Genomic DNA, 17,626 nt, shown 5'->3' with positions numbered 1-17,626 from the left:
GGTGCACATGCCTATTTTTGGGGTGCCAGAGGGTGTCAAAGTGACACCCCCTGCACCCTTGCTAAAATCGGTATTTACCGATTCTGTAATTACAGAATCGGTATTGCCCATTGATTCCTATGGGCTGCAAGGCCCATAGGAATCAATGGGCAATACCGAATCGGTATTTACAGATTCGGTAAATACCGAATCTTAACGATTCGGTATTTACCGATTCTGAAATACCTACATCTCCCCCCTCTATTTTACCACCTCTTAAATACCGATTCGGTATGAATCGGTATTTAAGAGGTGGTAAATTAAAATTACCTACATCTGGCCCTTAGTATTTAAATTCCATTACCCAGTAGCTTAAGGAACGAGCGCTAGCCTTTGTGGGCCATGCTTTAACTTTATATGATTATCATTTTTTTAATACTTTTTTGGCATTGATGGCATGGCGCGCTTTAATTTTAAACATTAATAATAATAATAATAATAATCCACATTTGTAAAGCGCGAGCAATCACCCGTAAGGGTCTCTTGGCACTGGGGGCCATCGGGAAGATTAAGCAAGCTATTGCCCAGAGTCACATAGTGCTGGGCTAATCTGCTGCCTGTGCCGGGGATCGAACCGTGATCCCCAGATGGCGGAATCAGTCACCCTGGCTGCGGCGCCACACCTCTTCTCCTTTTAAACATTTAAAGTCAAAGTGCAGCATACCGAAAAGGCTACAAGTGCCTAACAACAAATGCTTGCAATGAAGTAAATAAATAAAAAAGAAAAACTAATGAATAAACAAGCATTTACAATGCAACGGTCTCGCCTTTGTAAAAGTTAGAGCTATTGGCATTGTAAATGACAAATTTTGTATTTATGTGTTGGTTTTGAAAACAGTTAAATAAATGGCATTGTCATTTACAATGCCAATAGCTTAATCTCTCACAAATGCGAGACCTATTGCATTTGCACACACATACAGAGCACAAACACATACATAGCCTAGAAACGATTGCTTATCGTAGAGCAAGTATTTTGAAGCTTGGTTGCAACAGCTGCTGGCTGTGACATAGGATCGGACCAGAAGGCGCTACCGTTCCATATAGCTACCATACATGCACATCATCACGTCACCTAACCTCAGTCAATACTGGTTTACTAGCGAATACTATACAGCATTCTGGAACTTAGAGATTCACTTTTAATATTGTCTGATGGTTGGCAAAATGTATGGTTAAGGAGCAATGCCTGTGCCTGGTTGGACTACTATAGCACCAAATCACCTTTCACTAACAACCTACTATAATGTGCTTAGTTGCAATGTCATTTTTTTATCATTTTCGATAATTAAGCATCCGCTGTTGTTGTTATCACAGTTAAAAATCACCTGCTGGCACTAATGTTCGCACAGGATTACGTTTTAGGTGATAGCTGACGGGGCGTGTAGGGCCCTGTGATGATGCTGACCTGCTCCCACAGGGCACAAGTTGTAGTGGAATTTTTTTATATGCGGGTGGGTGTCAGACATTCCTATACAGGCCAAATGCCTGTGTTATTTCAGACTCTAACAACTCCCCGTGGCGCAGCTAACCATTGCTTTTTTCAGCAACACAAAGTAAGAGCGCTTTTGTACCCCCCTGCCCTTTCATATTGAAAGGATCTGAGGGACCGCTACTACTGCATCGCTCTTCATGCTGTACTTTCTGCTAAACTACTCCCGCAGCTACAACAAGCTCAGCAGGCTGCAGCTGGCGGGTGCCCTAGGGTCCTTATCACTTAGTCCTGAGATCACTTCATTGACTTCTGAAGAATGACAGGATCCTAATCAAAATGCATGCTCGCTTTAGAACATTAACCCCTCAGCCCACATCCTATCACTTAACTCCTCATCGCAGAGTCTGTGGCGCTTAGTACCAAAGCATTTCTCTGTGCCTCGTGCTGGCTGGAGAGTAGAGAGAAGTAGTCGATGAGGTGAGCGCCTGCCAGAACCTTCTTGGCTAAGTTCAGGTTATAACATCAAACTGAAGGCTCTTCGTTTTGTAACCCTACACAACAGGTTGACACGCACTGAGGGCTGAGTTGGAATTGTGTGCTTTATAAATGTAGTGACTGCGCAGTGAAATACAAACACAATATAAACAAGACAAGCACAACGAATGCGGGGGGAGCGGGCGGGAAGCACAAGACAAGCACAACGAACGCGGGGGGGAAGCGGGCGGGAAGCACAAGACAAGCACAACGAACACGGGGGGAGCGGGCGGGAAGCACAACAGCAAGCACAACGAACGCGGGGGAGCGGGCGGGAAGCACAACAGCAAGCACAACGAATGCTGGGGGGAGCGGGCGGGAAGCACAAGACAAGCACAACGAACGCGGGGGGAGCGGGCGGGAAGCACAACAGCAAGCACTTACCTGAGGACGACTTCTTCCGGCGTTGTCCTCCGCAGGCTCTCCGGGTTTGAGGAGGGGTGCGCGCCTGCAGCGAAGCAATCGCTACGTCCATCCCGGCTAGAGAAACTTTAACAATGACAAAAAAACAGCCCTGAAGAGAAAAAAAAAGGAAACACCCACTATGGCCCACCTGTGCATGACGAAACAAAGGGGGCGAAGCTTAAAAAACCACAGAAACGCCCACGAATCTGCTCCTAGAATGATTGACACATCTCTCTTCCAATGGCTAGCCTCCATTTATGGAGCTAGCCAATGGAAGAGAGAGGCGGGTTCAACCCCAGTAACTGAAAGACAAACTTTTTCGAGCTGCGCAACACTGCTGCGCAGTGTATGCCAGTCGAGACCTAAAAAGAAAGGTGGGGGGACAAACACAGAATTGGCAAATTGGGACAAACATAATAAGTATGCAAATCATAATAACTGGATAGTCAATCAATGTTAAGCAATGTGTGTGCTCCAAGCTCCTGAATGTTGTGCTCTAGCAAGTGAGCTCTACAAAGGGAGGAACTACATGGGATCCAGTGTCTTTTGCTCCTCCCAGATCATAGCCTATGGTGAACAGGCACCCCGGATTTGCTAGGACGGTCCTGGTTTTTCACCAGCTGACCCGAGAGATTTCAAGAAATTTAGCTCATGTCCCGGTTTTTAAAGAGGGTCGACTGAAAACGGCAGGAGGTGCTTTTTATGTTTTACAAGGCAGGGATAGTTAGCAGTTGTTTTAAGAAAGGAATTTCATTAAAAGGCAAGCTACTGGGATTTAAAAATTGCATTTTATGTAGTTTTGAAACTGCCTGTTCTGTAATTCTCTGCTGAGGAGCGCTGTCATTCTATGCGCTCGCTTGAAGTAAAATTGTAGTCCTTCTTTTATTTTTGTGAAATGTCCCAGTTTTTGGCTTTAAAATTCTGGTAACCCTATCTTAGCCTGGGGAATTTTGCACGTAAGAGAGACACTTTTAAAGGTCAACAGAGAATTGAATGGCCTGCACATTTAGATTTCCATGGGCTTCCCCTGGAAACTAAGGTGGATCATGTTGAGAAGACATGTTCCTTCATGCAAGTGCAGGCAGCTAAGGCTTTTTGGTCTGGCAAAAAGGAGGCACCTGTGAACGTCCATCGAGTATCATTGTTTGTATCTTTGTCTGGGCTGTGGGTCACCCACTTTAAGGAGCCTACCCTGAGGAGACACACCTTACAGAGGGGTTGGAAGCGGTGACATAGGGAGCAGGTCTCCTTATTGCAGGTTACCTAAAAGAGTTTCTTTGAAATCTCTTCTTCTCAACCCCTTTCCCTGCTTTGGGTCTGATTGAGGACTTATGGAAATTGCATATAAATTGGTTTGTGTGGTGAAGAAAGTCCACGCAGGTAAGTTGTATTTCAAGATGGTTTATTCATAAAGATAACAGGAAGTAAGGTACAGGACATCATGTAGATATGTGGTAGATCAGAGCCCCACCAGGAGCTGCCTGTCAGCTGCTCAGCCCATGACCAACTGTCACTCTGCCTCTCACAGTCCCAACATTCCAAGGCATCATCAGACTTCAACGTTCCAATGAGTCAGAGCACAGATACTGGCTGAGCAGGGAAGGTAAAACACCATACAATAAATATGCAGGATACTACATATATCCCCTTTCCTTATAATGGAAGAACAATTTAAAATACGATGAAGAGATAAAGAGAATGAACAAAGAACAGATGGAAAGAAAGGAACAACGTAGTGAGAGAGAGAACGCCGAGGACAAGTGTGAGAAAGGCAAAGCGAAAAGTCAGGAAGGAGAATACGAAAAAGGAGCAAAGAGCAAGAATATACAAGTTGGAATGACCCAGACACAACGACAATCAAACGGATACAGAAACACAGGAGTACCGAAAAGGAGAGAGAGCAGAGATATGCGAAAGAAGTAGAGAGTGAATAAGAACAAAAAGGTAATACACATACTCACCAACAAAAGGTAAGAAGGAGAAGGAAGCAGAGGAGAAAGAGAAGTAAGCAACCAGAGAACAAAGAGACATGGACGCACCAAGGACTAACCCCTGAACTCACCCACTGGCCAGGCAGGCAGGAAGGGAAGAAAGAGCCAGGCACAACGCAAACCAGACACCAGCCTACACAGATGCAAAGAAGAGGGATGAATGATCTCTTCCGGAAAAAGGAAGAGAAAGAGAGAGAATACTACCAAGGAAAGAAGAAGATGAAACAACAAGAGGAGGGAAGGCTGGAGACAAAGCAAGACAAACGGCAATGTAAGTCCAGAGATCAAGGATGAAAATAGGTAAGACATCACGAGGAAGAACTGGACATAATGGAAACAGAGAAGAAGAAAAGAAGTGCAATAGTACAACTGATCCTCTCCCGATTTCCCAAAAAACAATTCAATCAATAATGAGATTAACATTGCATTGAGTATGTAGCAATAAAACACAATGTAGAATGACAAATACAGCCAGTGGGACTTAGACCCATGACTGTCCTCTACTCCTATGCAAGAGTGTGAGGAGCAATGTGAATGGGACTGTAACCCAAATGTCGCCCAGGGAGGGTGACTTTAAAAAATGTAAATGGGTAAAAGACCCATAAAATTGTGCCTTGTGTAAGGGTTCTATGTAAATATAAAATGGGACTGTAACTAATAAGACGCCCTGTGTGAGGGTGAAAATGTAAATGTGATTAACCCATGAGACACCCTGTGTGAGGGTGACAATGTAAAAGTAAATGGGACGTAACCCATAATACGGTGCCGTGTGTGAGGGTAAAAACCGTATGTAACGTGCCCTTTGTAAGGGTGGAAACCGTGAATGGCCTGTGTAGGCAAGTATATGGGCAAATGGGGCTCGTACCCATACCCATCCCTGTGTAGGGAAGTGATAAGTGTATGGTGTACACAAGTGAGATCAAATATAAACCCCACGAAGGGGTGTACCCAGAGACAAAGAACGTAAGACCCACTGTGCAATATCCTGTAGGATAATAATGGGGAGGGTCAATACCTAATGTAGAGAAGCAGAAAACTAAAAACAAGTGTGAATAAGCAAGTGTATCCATACAGCACAATACAATACTGGCTGAGCAGGGAAGGTAAAACACCTTACAATAAATATGCAGGATACTACAGTTTGCTTTGTTTGTAATTAATGGAGGAGTCCGGCAAACGGGAGCAGGCCTGCCAGCTTACACAGGGCCACCATGCGACACGCGGTTTCACACATCTTCACACGGCGACCAAGTATACAGGCTAACTCACAGCGAGGCTCTACTCAAAACCTATATAAAACAACAACTAAATCCGATGGTCGGTAAGTGGGGAAAAGGACTAAACTAACATGTAACAGAGAGTACTACAAAGAAATCAAGAGCAAAGCAAAAGGTCCTTTGCGAAAGATAGGATTTCCATCAATTACCAGAGTGGTCAGTGTCATCATTTGGATATCCTTCCTACCATTCACTATACCTTTTAGTCACAGAGGAAAACAGTGTGGATTAGGTTTCGATCAGGTCATGAAGGAACAAAGAGGAGACAAGTTCTCAAATCGTAATGATCACAATGAATGAGTGATAGAATTTTTTGTGCAGTTTGTGCTAGTGAAGTTAAAAAGGATTTAGAAGAGAAAACACTTTTATTACAAATATCTCTTGTAATCCTGATCAAAAGTAGTGCAGAAGCAGCTTTGAAAAAATACGCTGCCTCACAATCCAGTCGACATGTTTCAACCTTCTTGACTGTTAGTCATAGGCTTCCTTCAGGACCTTAACATAATCTATATGGCTACTGCATTACAAGTGAAGTGAAAAAGTGATATAAAGTTGGAATCAATACAGCCTTCCGAGTTTCGTTCCTCTGTACAAACAGGATACAAATGATACCTATAACATAAAAATCACATTGTAGTACTCAAAATGAAACAGTGAGTCAAGTTCCTAAACAATCCCCAGAATGGTTATATAACCTGTGGGACATCTAATTGAACCACAGTCACTCATATCTATATGATGTGTATACCAACCAAAAACTTTTGTCATACTGATTTGCTCACCCGTCTTGTACGAGGATAGGACCTCACCTCACCCGGTAACAACTCAGGTCTGAGAGGCACCACCCTAGGGAGGAAACAGGAAATAAAGTAGAGGGGAAAACAGAAAATATAAAAATCACCCTTCACCACATTATTTGTTTCTACTCAAAACCTCCCCAAGACATGGAAGGTGGTTACATTTGTGTTAATTCTTGTTGTAGAAGTTGGGTGATCTGGGGGGTTGTGGGGGATGTTTAGGTAGAGCAGAGCAGACAACGCACCATTCGCCATGTCTTTGCAAGCCACGCCTTCTTTTCTGTACAACCACGTGGTGAAAAGTACCTTAAGGTTGGCAGGTTTGGCTTGTGAGAGGACTCTTTCTTATGGTGTGACTCATTTGTGTGACATGGTCAAACACGCATTGAAAATGCAATAAGTCTCGTCTTTGATTAAGTTAAAGCCATTTGCTTTGCTAATGGTATTGTATAGGAAAGCAAATAGCTTTAACTTAATAAAAGGCGAGACCTATTGCATTTGTAATGCTTTTTATTCGTGTGGGGTCTCTCCTTTTTCCTCGAGGCACTTGACTTGGGTAATGGTTCCCGGTCTGTAACAAAATGTCAACTTTCAGGTGTATTACTTTGGACACCTGCACAAGTTACTTTGAAAGTGGTCTGAGGAGAAACAAACTTTAAAAAGACCACAAACCGATTACACCGAGACCGTTCTTTTATACCAGCAAGTCCTGTATATTAAGTATTACCGTTTTATGTGATGGGGTGAGCGACAACGTTTATGCGACAGGAAGAGCGAAACCCAACCAAAGAGGTGCCAGGGGTCGGCTGCCAGCACCCCGAGGAACCCTCTCTACAACTTAGCTTTGGTTTCAAGCAGTCTGGAAACAGCCAACAGGCTTCCAATCCCGTACGAATACAGGACAGTTACTTTAAATTCTGGACAGCAAGCGACCATTGCTCGAGTGTTTGAGGCCATTATTAAAAGATGCTCAATAAATTGCAGCCAACAGTCACCTGTAATCTTGCGCCCCCTGTTCAGGTGTCATAAAGAGGTGCTGTCTGTTTTCTCAAAGAGGGAAACACATGCCATTAGTGTATGGTCCCATCTGCCCTTCCATCTCTGTAATTATGTCACGGGAATGAAGCGGGGATGCTGTTGGCAGGGGGGATGCAAAGGGAGGTTGTTAATTGTCTGCCAGACACCCTAAGAACTTTGGGATAGGAGCCTCGTGTCTGCTGCCTGCCCTTACGTACATGGTACTAGCAAATCACTGGGAAAAAGTGAAAGCGCTCGCCAGCCCTGCTTGACATTTTTCGCGTGCCCGTGTGTCCTCGCTGGCAGGCGCGGAGTGCGCCGGCGGCTGTCCTGAGGCACTGGTCCTGTACGGCTATTGTTACCTCAGAGCAACAAATCACACCCCAGTTGCTCCCAGCCTGTCCGGCGGGCGACAGGCGTGCGGGGCTGGGGAGCATGCAGTGCTGAAGGGTGTCGGTGGCCTGGGGGCCTGTGCTCGTCATTTCTGTTTGTGTGTGCTCACAGCAGCAAGAATGTCGCAGGTGTGGGGTTGGAAATATACCAAACGGTCAATGCGCCAGGGGCCTGTGTTTGCTCTTTGGCGATTGTAAAATGTACGGTAAATTAAATGGTGTGACTAACAGCACCAGTGTATGTGTGTAGGACTAGTTGTAATCATTACAGGATACGAGTTAACCCCTCCCATGCTCATGACAAGCTTAGCTCGTCATGAGCCACGGTTCCCGTGTGCTCATGATGAGCTGAGCTCGTCACAACGGTTAGAACGCTCACACGCGGGGCTAATTCTGCTGCTGTGCAGAGCGTTCTACAGAAACTGGTGTGGTCATGAAGAGCTCAGCTCGTCATGAGCACACGACCACCATGGCTCATGACAACCTGAGCTCGTGACGAGCACAGGGGCGCTGTGCGCGCCCCGCCTCCCCCCAGCACAGCGGGGAAATCAGCCCCGCAGTCAAGGGGTTAAAGGAATTGAGCAGAGTTAAGCGTGCATTGCCATGGGAGCCTCTTCCGCAACCGTCCCAACTGTAACTTCCCCTCCCTGGCAGCCGCGGTTATGACCTACACTTTTCTATTTTTCTGCCGTCCCACTTGGTCAGCCTCGGCCTGCTTTCCTTTTGTTTGTTATCTTTTTGGGGCCATCTGTTAAGCCCCATAAAGCTAACAAACCTTTTACGCCAGCAGTAAGTCAGGGCAGTCCGTACAAGTTGGACGGGAGAAAGAAAGAAAAGAGTATGCCACAAAGAGCTCTTTTCCAATGGCAGGCCACCGTTTAGCATAAACGGTGACGCCGGCCAATGGGAAAGAGGGGTGGCGCTTAAAGACCGCTAGTGTTTCTCCCTCAAGATCATAAGATCTCTCCAGCGAGACTGCGCATGAGCAGCCTACGCAGGCTTCGACCTAAAAAGGTAACTAGGACTAGAAACTGGTAATCGTTGTGCATTTTTGGTGTTTTTTGTAAAATTGTTGCTCACACTGTATTTATGTCATAATAACACACACAACGTGCTCATGTACACAGAGCTCACACCAACATAGAGTGTGCATGAGCAGCTCGCATTCAAGAGCATTTGTACATTCCACAGACATATAGGGCATACCTTCACACACACACAAACACACCTCATACAAACAGAGCATGCATCCACACACACATGTACAAACACACCTCATACAAACAGAGCATGTCTTCACACACACACAAACACACCTCGTACAGAGCATGCCTTCACACACACAAACACACCTCAGACAAACAGAGCGTGCCTTCACACAAACACACTTCATACAAACAGAGCATGCCTTCACACACACACAAACACACCTCATACAGACAGAGCTTGCATTCACACAAACACACGTCATACAAACAGAGCATGCCTTCACACACACACAAACCCACCTCATACAGACCGAGCATGTTTTCACACACACACACCTCATATAAACAGAGCACGCCTTCACACACGCACACACAAACACACCTCATACAGACAGAACATGCATTCACACAAAGACACAAAAAAAAACTCATACAGGACATGTATTCACACACTCACGTGTCATACAGAGCATGTATTTACACACACTCCTCAAACAGAGTATGTATTCACGCACACACACAAGCACACCTCATACAGGACATGTATTCACACACACACACGCCTCATACAGGGCATGTATTTACACACACCTCATACAGAGCATGTATACACACACAAACACACCTCATTCAGAGCATGTATTCAGACACACACAGAGCTAGCACATAGAGTACTCACTCACCTACATATCTACTGGAGTCGTGCATGCACATATACACAAGGAACTCACAGAGCGTGAACTCACACAAACGCTGACCCATACGCATTCGTATACTCTCACACACACTGCTCATGCACCAGTGTATGACATGCACTCCAATGCCTGCACAGCGTTCATAAATCTACATAGACAATAAACATGCATGTAAGGACAGAGAATGCACAAAAACGTTCACTCGCCCTTACAAAAAAATCACACGAGGCAATAACAAAGGACCCTTCAATCCTTTCTCCTGCTCTCATGTTGAGTGCCGGGATGCCCTTTTTGGGCAGCTGATTGAGCTTTATAAATCTTTCATTCATTCATTCATTCACACTCAGACGAACAGAGCATTTGCTCCCCGACAGACACTTACATGCAGCATGTGCATTAACATCCTCTCACACTGAACCTACTCACACACATTTTATTCACCGAACATGGATTCCAGCTCTTCACCCAACCCGGGTCTTCCATGGCATTGTTTCCTGCTGGTCTGGGGGATGGTCCTACACTCTCAGCCCAAAGATGGACTAAAAGTTGGTCTCATAATCCAGAGGGCAGTGAGTTGCCTTGATGTGCTACTATATACAGTGGCGTAGCATGGGTGGCCAGCGTCCGGGGCAACATTTCAAAAGAAAGTATTGCGCCCCCTAACCTGTGGACCTTTATCTAAGTTAACAGGTGCAACACTTTCTTTTAAAATGTTGCACCCCTACACATTTTGCACCCCTGGTAGCTGCCACTGTGGACCTCCCCCCACACTATGTTACTGACTCTATGCACGGTGTGATGCAGAAGTAAGCATGCTGTGGTGGGAGCTTGTAACTCCTGGAATGCACTGGGCTATGACTTCAATCTTTAATCCACACTAATGAGGAGATTGTATGGTTTATGGGTTCCTAGGTTCTCCTGAGCTTTGGTTCATGATACATCACGTAACCACCAAAGACTCCCCTTGGCCTGCACTTACTTGTCTGTCGCGCTCTATCCTATGTTTCGCCTTGGAAAAAGCTGCAATTTCTTTGGACAAAACATGTGTTAGCATTGACATTCACAGTTCAAATTCAGAAACAGACTACAACAAAGCATTTCTTTGGTGGGTAACAACAATAAAGGAATTTGTGATGTTTAATCCACATATATCTATAGTCCTGGTTTGCTTTCATCTAACTAATTGTACTAACACACCCGAAAACAATGATTTGTAGGTGAAATGTTCAGGACTGAAGACAGTGTCAGTAGTGACCTGTAACAAGTAATCACTCTAATATGGGGCTAGGTCACCAGATCTGTGAATCCCCATGCACAACGATTTCTGATCTGTTTCCGCAGGGGGGACAGATTAACAATACAGAGGAAGATTTAGTCCCTCCTGCAACAGCTGATACATGCTCATTATTCAATCGGGGGGCATTGTAAATAGGGCTACTACTCTTTTCCATTATCAGTGGTGTAGCAATAGGGGTGGGGGAGGGATCGGCAGCACCCCTACCCCCGCTCTTAAATTCAGGCGCCTCGTTCAGCAAACGCGTGGCTGCCACGGGCTAACCACGCCACTGTCCATTATGGCTTGGGTAATGTGAATGGTGGAATACTCTCCCTAAGCACATACTCAATAATACAGACGCATGCACACAGATAGTGTCCGACAGCATGTGGGGGTCCCAGTTTGGATGTGCCACATCAGGGGCATACCTAAGATGCCAGTGGCCATAATGCAAACCTAGTTAATGGGCTCAGTGGTCCATGGTTGGGCTGTAAAGGGAAGCTGTCACTGGGGTGAAGTGAGTCCCTCACAGCTCTGCGCTCCCGTGCCACTACATCTGCTGAACTATTGATAGCTATACTTCTGTGCCACATGCACATTGTCGGACCAGAGCCACACTTGATACTAAGTGTGGCTCTGATGTAAGTGAAGAGCTGGTTAATCTTTATTGAAGACTAGTCTGAGGGAGGACATCATGTCTAGGGTTGTGCAAAATTGTGATTTATTGTTTCTTTTTTGTGGGGTAGAGAGTCAGAACTCAACAAGCACACAATAGATACAGTAGGTGAATATCCTGCCCAGTACTTTCTTTTAGAAAATAGTAGTACTTTAATCACAGCAAAACATTATATGGTGTATAAAAAAAAGTGGTACTGTGGGGATAAAAACTATGGGCTCTTAAGGGTTCACTACATAGAAAACCAGAAAATCCTTGACTACGCACAAGTGAGGCTCACTATGGGCAAAGTGGAGCAGTTTTCCTGTAGTCCGTGACCTGAAGCTCAGTCCTTACATTTGACGACGCAGGTGTGGTGTGTCAGTTTCAGATAGGATTAATGTCCCACCAAGCAGTTCTGTTCAGCCAGTTCATAGTCAAAGTTTCTCAGATGTTTGTGTTACCTGGTCTTTGGGCACTCAGATCATCTAAACCCAGATGTGCAATCATTCTCTGCACGGGATGAGCTGTCTCACTTGCAGGCACTAGGGTTAGTCTGGGGGACCCACCTTCCTATTCACAATGGCCAGTGATAGATGCAGCGACACAGCGAAGGACATGCAGCGACACAGCGAATGACTTACAGCTCCAGCATTTGCAGTAGGGAATCAATTTCTTATAGTCTGGGTGGTGAGATGCAACCTCTGCAATGCAGGCAACTCTTAGTGTGAGATGCTAGCTATTACAGCAGGTAATGATGATGTTGGCTACAAGCAGTGAGGAGCTCTGCACTGGCTGTCATTTGCCTGCCCTGGCTGTGCCTCTCATAAGAGGGCAAAAGGCCCAGGCTTGGCCTAGAACCCTCTCTCCTTCTGACAACTGAAAATTCCGAGTGGCTTCCATTGCTCTGTCAACTCACTAATTGCAGTGCTCATGAAAGACTGATCAGCAATTTCTTGTGAAATAGATAAAATGGAATTGCTACGAAGAGCCCAATTTCCACCCATCCACACATCAGTATTGGGGGCTTTACCTTCCAGCATACCACCTGTACTGATACATTTTCTAATCAAATGTGGATTTCCTTTTTTGAAATTAATCTGAAGTGCTATTTTATTCAAGATAGTACATTTGCATATTTCCTGCAGCTCATAGCAAAGCGTAGCAAAGCGTAGAGGTCTTTCAATTTTGAGAACGAGGAGCTTGATTTTAGAAAATTAATGAAATCAGCAATGTGTTCATGTATTTGTATCTTTAGTTTCAAGAGCGTCTTTTATTTTCTCTGAGAGACGATCCTGCCACCTGCTCATTAGATAAAGAGGCTAGTAGAACCGCATGGGCAAATAGACAGGAGGCTGATTCCATCATGGTGGATCAGTTCAGGACAGGACCTGTGTACGGTCCATTCCAGAGAATAGAGACCGTCAAGAACAAACCCCACTACAACCCTAGAAGGTTTTAAGCAGACCGCAGAATGATGTCTAAAATGTACTTCCATTCTTCCCACTCAAGTGACGCTCATGATGAGGACCTTTCCTCTTCTGTTCTTCTTCTGTTGGGGGACCACCCCATGACCAGGTGTAGAAGTAAGGTGCACGTCCCTTTGACATCCTCTGATTGAATGAGAATTAATGAACACTTCCCTAATAAACCCTAGTCAGTTCCCTAATGTACCCTAATCAGTTCCCTAAGGAACCCTACTCAGTTCCCTAATGAACCCTACTCAGTTCCCTAATGTACCCTAATCAGTTCCCTAATGTACCCTAATCAGTTCCCTAAGGAACCCTACTCAGTTCCCTAATGTACCCTACTCAGTTCCCTAATGAACCCTACTCAGTTCCCTAATGAACCCTACTCAGTTCCCTAAGGTACCCTAATCAGTTCCCTAATGAACCCTACCCAGTTCCCTAATGTACCCTAATCAGTTCCCTAAGGAACCCTACTCAGTTCTCTAATGTACCCTACTCAGTTCCCTAATGAACCCTACTCAGTTCCCTAATGTACCCTACTCAGTTCCCTAATGAACCCTACTCAGTTCCCTAATGAACCCTACTCAGTTCCCTAATGTACCCTACTCAGTTCCCTAATGTACCCTACTCAGTTCCCTAATAAACCCTACTCAGTTCCCTAATAAACCCTACTCAGTTCCCTAATGAACCCTACTCAGTTCCCTAATGAACCCTACTCTATTCCCTTATAAAGCCTACTCAGTTCCCTAATAAAACCTACTCAGTCCCTAATAAACCCTACTCAGTTTCAAGAGGAACTGCAGAGTGTTTGTGGTATACAGACCAAACTGGTTGTTGGTACTGAGTTCAATGAGAGAAAAATTGGTGGAGAAGTAGACATGGCTGAGAGTTCCCCTGCCAATAAGGGAGAGTTGAGTGCAATAAAGGATGTGTTGTTGAATGCAATCATGTATGTGCGTCTGGTGAAAACTGATTGGAATATAATCTCCAACTGTAAACAAAATAGGAGTGAAGCTCTGGCTGTTTTTTTGGATAAGCTTTAAAATGTGCTTAAAAGGGGGCGTGGCCAAGATGGCGGCGTAGTCGGACACGGATCCCGGAGCTCCCCGGCCCGTCGCCCCCAGTTGCCGCTTTTCAGCACAGTGCCCCCCTACAAAAGTCATTCTCGGCGACCGGATTCCCCCCGGAAGGTGGGGGACATAGCGGCAGCGCCTGGCGAACCCCATTGCAGCGATCCGAGGACGCGGCTCGCTGACCGCGACATTGAGGCGACCGTTGAAGGCCCAGATCGAGAGGCACCCACAGCAGCTCCGGGTCCCCCCTGCCTCTCCAACAACACTGGGGAGCTCGTGGTCGCCAGGGACCAGGTTCCAACTAGCGGAGGGGCCGGGACGTGATCGCGGCGGACTTGCGGCCCCCCACCCCCTCAACCCTGGGGCTCCGAGCCGGCGCTCCCCGTCTACAGGGGTGTAACAGGAGCCACTGCAGCGTGAAGGTGAGGAGTCGGGGGTGCGGAGACGGGGGCCAGAAGACCCACAGATAGCCGCCTGTGCCGGTCTTGAGCCACTGCAGAGAACGCGCTCACGCTCGGCTGGCTGCGCCTGGAGGGGGGCCAACAATCGGAGGGAGCAGAGGAACTGCGCCGTGGGGCCCGTCTCCCCTGCTTCCTGCTTCTGGGCCTCGAGGCACACTGGGACCGACACTCCTCTTGTTTCCCTTGCCTGCGGAAGCCCCCAGTAGAGCGACGGGCCTAGACGCACGCCGGACGGGGCTCCCCCTGACCGGACAGGACAGGGCCCACCCAACGCCCCATAAGTCAGACCCGAACACCGGGAAGCCCCGCGGGGCCGATTGAGGAGACCCAGGGCAGGGGGCACCATGGCGGGCCAGCGCAGAAAAGGGGACCGTACGCTCCTAAAGATGCTGGCGAAGGGCCCAACAAAGACAGACAGAGGACCGCCCTCGCCAGAATCCACGAAACAACAGACTAGCTCCCCCGGTGCGGACGCTCCGATCACTAAGTCCTTCCTAGAAACTTTGTTTATTTCGCTCAGGGACGACTTCAAGACGCTACAACAGGAAGTGGCGGGAGAGGTCAAGAAGATCCGGCGGGAGGTGGATGGTCTCGGAGAACGGGTGGCGGTCATTGAAGAGAAGGACCAGGCCAGGAGTGAGGAGGTAGAACAATTGCAGCAAGAGGTCATCCGTTTGAAGGACCAACAGCTGGATCTTCAGGCACACGCGGAGGACCTGGAAAACCGTTCCCGCCGGAACAACATACGGGTCCGGGGGGTCCCACTGAAGGAAGAGGGGTCTGATGTCACCGGCTATTTACAAGCTCTATTCCGCGACATTCTAGGGGAAGCATCGGACTTTGAAATACGGATCGACAGAGCACACCGAGTGGGTCTCCCCAGGCGCGCACCTGCCCCTCCCCCCGACATCCTGGCTTTCTTGCCGGACTTCCCTCTTAAGGAACGGATCCTAAGGGAAGCGAGACAGAAACAACCCCTACGGTTCCGCGACCGCCCTGTAGCTCTGTATCAGGATCTCTCGGCCATTACCCTCCAGAAGCGGAAGTCCTTCAGGATAGCAACAGACTTTTTGCGGAAGGAGGGGATCCCTTACTCGTGGGGCCACCCGTTCAGGTTGATCTTTAAATGGAACGGAACTTTGCAACAATTGCGATCACTTCAGGACACTTGCGCACTTTTGGGGATAGAGCAACCGGATGACAATTTACCCGAGCACCTGCCGCAAGGGCATGCCTCGGACGGATGGCGGACAGTCGGACGCAGGCGTGTACTCAAACTACAATCGAAGCCCGAGGCCCACGTCATCTCACAGGAGAGGGCCACTGCCATTCGAGAGGTGGCCAAGGAAACGTCGGCCTCTGAATAAGTTATTTCCTGGGGGGACGACTTAACTCATCTACAATGCACGCACGGGGGAGCGGGCGGGGGGCCACAATGGCCGTCACTTGGAACTGCTCCACCAGGTACCGTTACCACAGCCCTGCGATGGACTGGCAGGTCTGGGACATTGACCTTTCACTGTTGGGGGGTTTGGAGGGGGGGCGGTTGTGTTAGGGGGTTCTATGGGGGGGTGGGAGGTTGAGTTGGGACAGGGGGGATGTTGGGGGGGTCGGGACTTTTTGGGAGAGGGGGGTTTCCCTTTGTCCACTCTTTTCCTTTTTTTTGTCCTGTTTCCCATGCGCTATGCGGAAGCCCGATGCCCACTGTGATAAGCTATGACACCACACGGCCTTAAAGTCCTCTCCCTCAATGTGCGGGGACTCAATAACCCGATTAAGCGCCGTGCAGTCCTCTCCCTTTTGGAGCACTCCTCGGCTGACATATGCCTCCTCCAAGAGACTCATTTGTTGCCGAAGGACAACCACCGCCTCAGGACACGGGCCTTTCCCGCACAACTCTTCTCCTCTTCCTCTAAAAAGGTGGCTGGGGTAGCAATACTTCTGTCTAGAACCTTTAAGGGTAGAATACTGCAGCGGGAGGCGGAGATAAAGGGGCGGCTTTTGTTATACCGCTTTCTGATAGCGGGGCTGACACTGTTAGTGGGCTCAATCTACGCGCCAAATAAGGGGCAGGAGACTTTCCTCCAGAACGCGCTGGCTGCCACTACCGCCAACACTGAACGACACCTGCTTCTCAGGGACGACCTTAATGTCGTCTTTCACAACGTGGCTGACCGCTCCTGCCAAAGGTCAGGTCAAGTGGGGTCCCTCTCCAAATCCGGGCAAGCACACCTTCAAGAATTGGGCCTCACGGATCTATGGCGACACTTCCACCCACGCAGCACCGCATACACATACCATTCGGGTGCCCATAAGTCGTATGCCAGACTCGATTACTTTCTTTGCACATCTGAGATGCTAACGCGAGCACGGGAAGTGGAGATCTTGCCGGCCTCGCTGTCCGATCACTCCCCAGTAGTTGCCTCGTTCCTTTTCCCTGCCGCACCACCCGCGCAGCGACACTGGCGTCTTAAGGAGAACCTTCTCTCCACCCCATCGATAGTGGAACGCATCCAGAGCGCCATCAAGGACTTCCAGCTACACAATAACAACGCTGACACAACACAAGCTACACAGTGGGCAGCCCTCAAAGCGGTACTGCGCGGTGAATTTATATCCATTGCCACAGCCAATAATCGGGAGCGAGCGCAGAAAAGAGCCGAGATAGCACGTCGAGTGTCAGAACTGGAGCAAATGCACCGGTGCACGGGGGCAGCACGGGCTTGGTGCCAATTATGCTCCGAGCGGAAGATGCTGGCCGCACTGGATCAAGATGCGGCAGAATACGCGGCTCTCCGCCTCTGTCACGCCTACTATACTGGGGGTGACCGGTGCGGGCGGCTGCTGGCGAATAAGTTGCGTGAGCGGCGCCAACGGCAGGGGGTACAGGCCATACAGACGG

General features: G+C 47.8%; 1 protein-coding gene across 1 annotated transcript in view; it reads right to left on the bottom strand.

The window, feature by feature from the left end:
• The window catches only part of ZNF683 (zinc finger protein 683), a 334,807-nt gene extending 328,304 nt beyond the window's left edge, over nt 1-6,503 (bottom strand). The window contains exons 1-2 of the mRNA XM_078682653.1: nt 6,464-6,503; nt 2,393-2,497 (exon numbers count right to left, since the gene is read on the bottom strand). The gene's annotated coding sequence lies outside the window, so the exon portion shown is untranslated. The remainder of the gene's footprint in view (nt 1-2,392; nt 2,498-6,463) is intronic.
• Between the last annotated feature and the right edge of the window lie 11,123 nt (nt 6,504-17,626).

This window comes from Lissotriton helveticus, chromosome 3_1 (assembly GCF_964261635.1).
Source record: "Lissotriton helveticus chromosome 3_1, aLisHel1.1, whole genome shotgun sequence".
Lineage (NCBI taxonomy): Eukaryota > Metazoa > Chordata > Amphibia > Caudata > Salamandridae > Lissotriton > Lissotriton helveticus.
The sequence above is the reverse complement of the archived record's forward strand: the minus strand, read 5'-3'. Positions and strand labels throughout refer to the sequence as shown.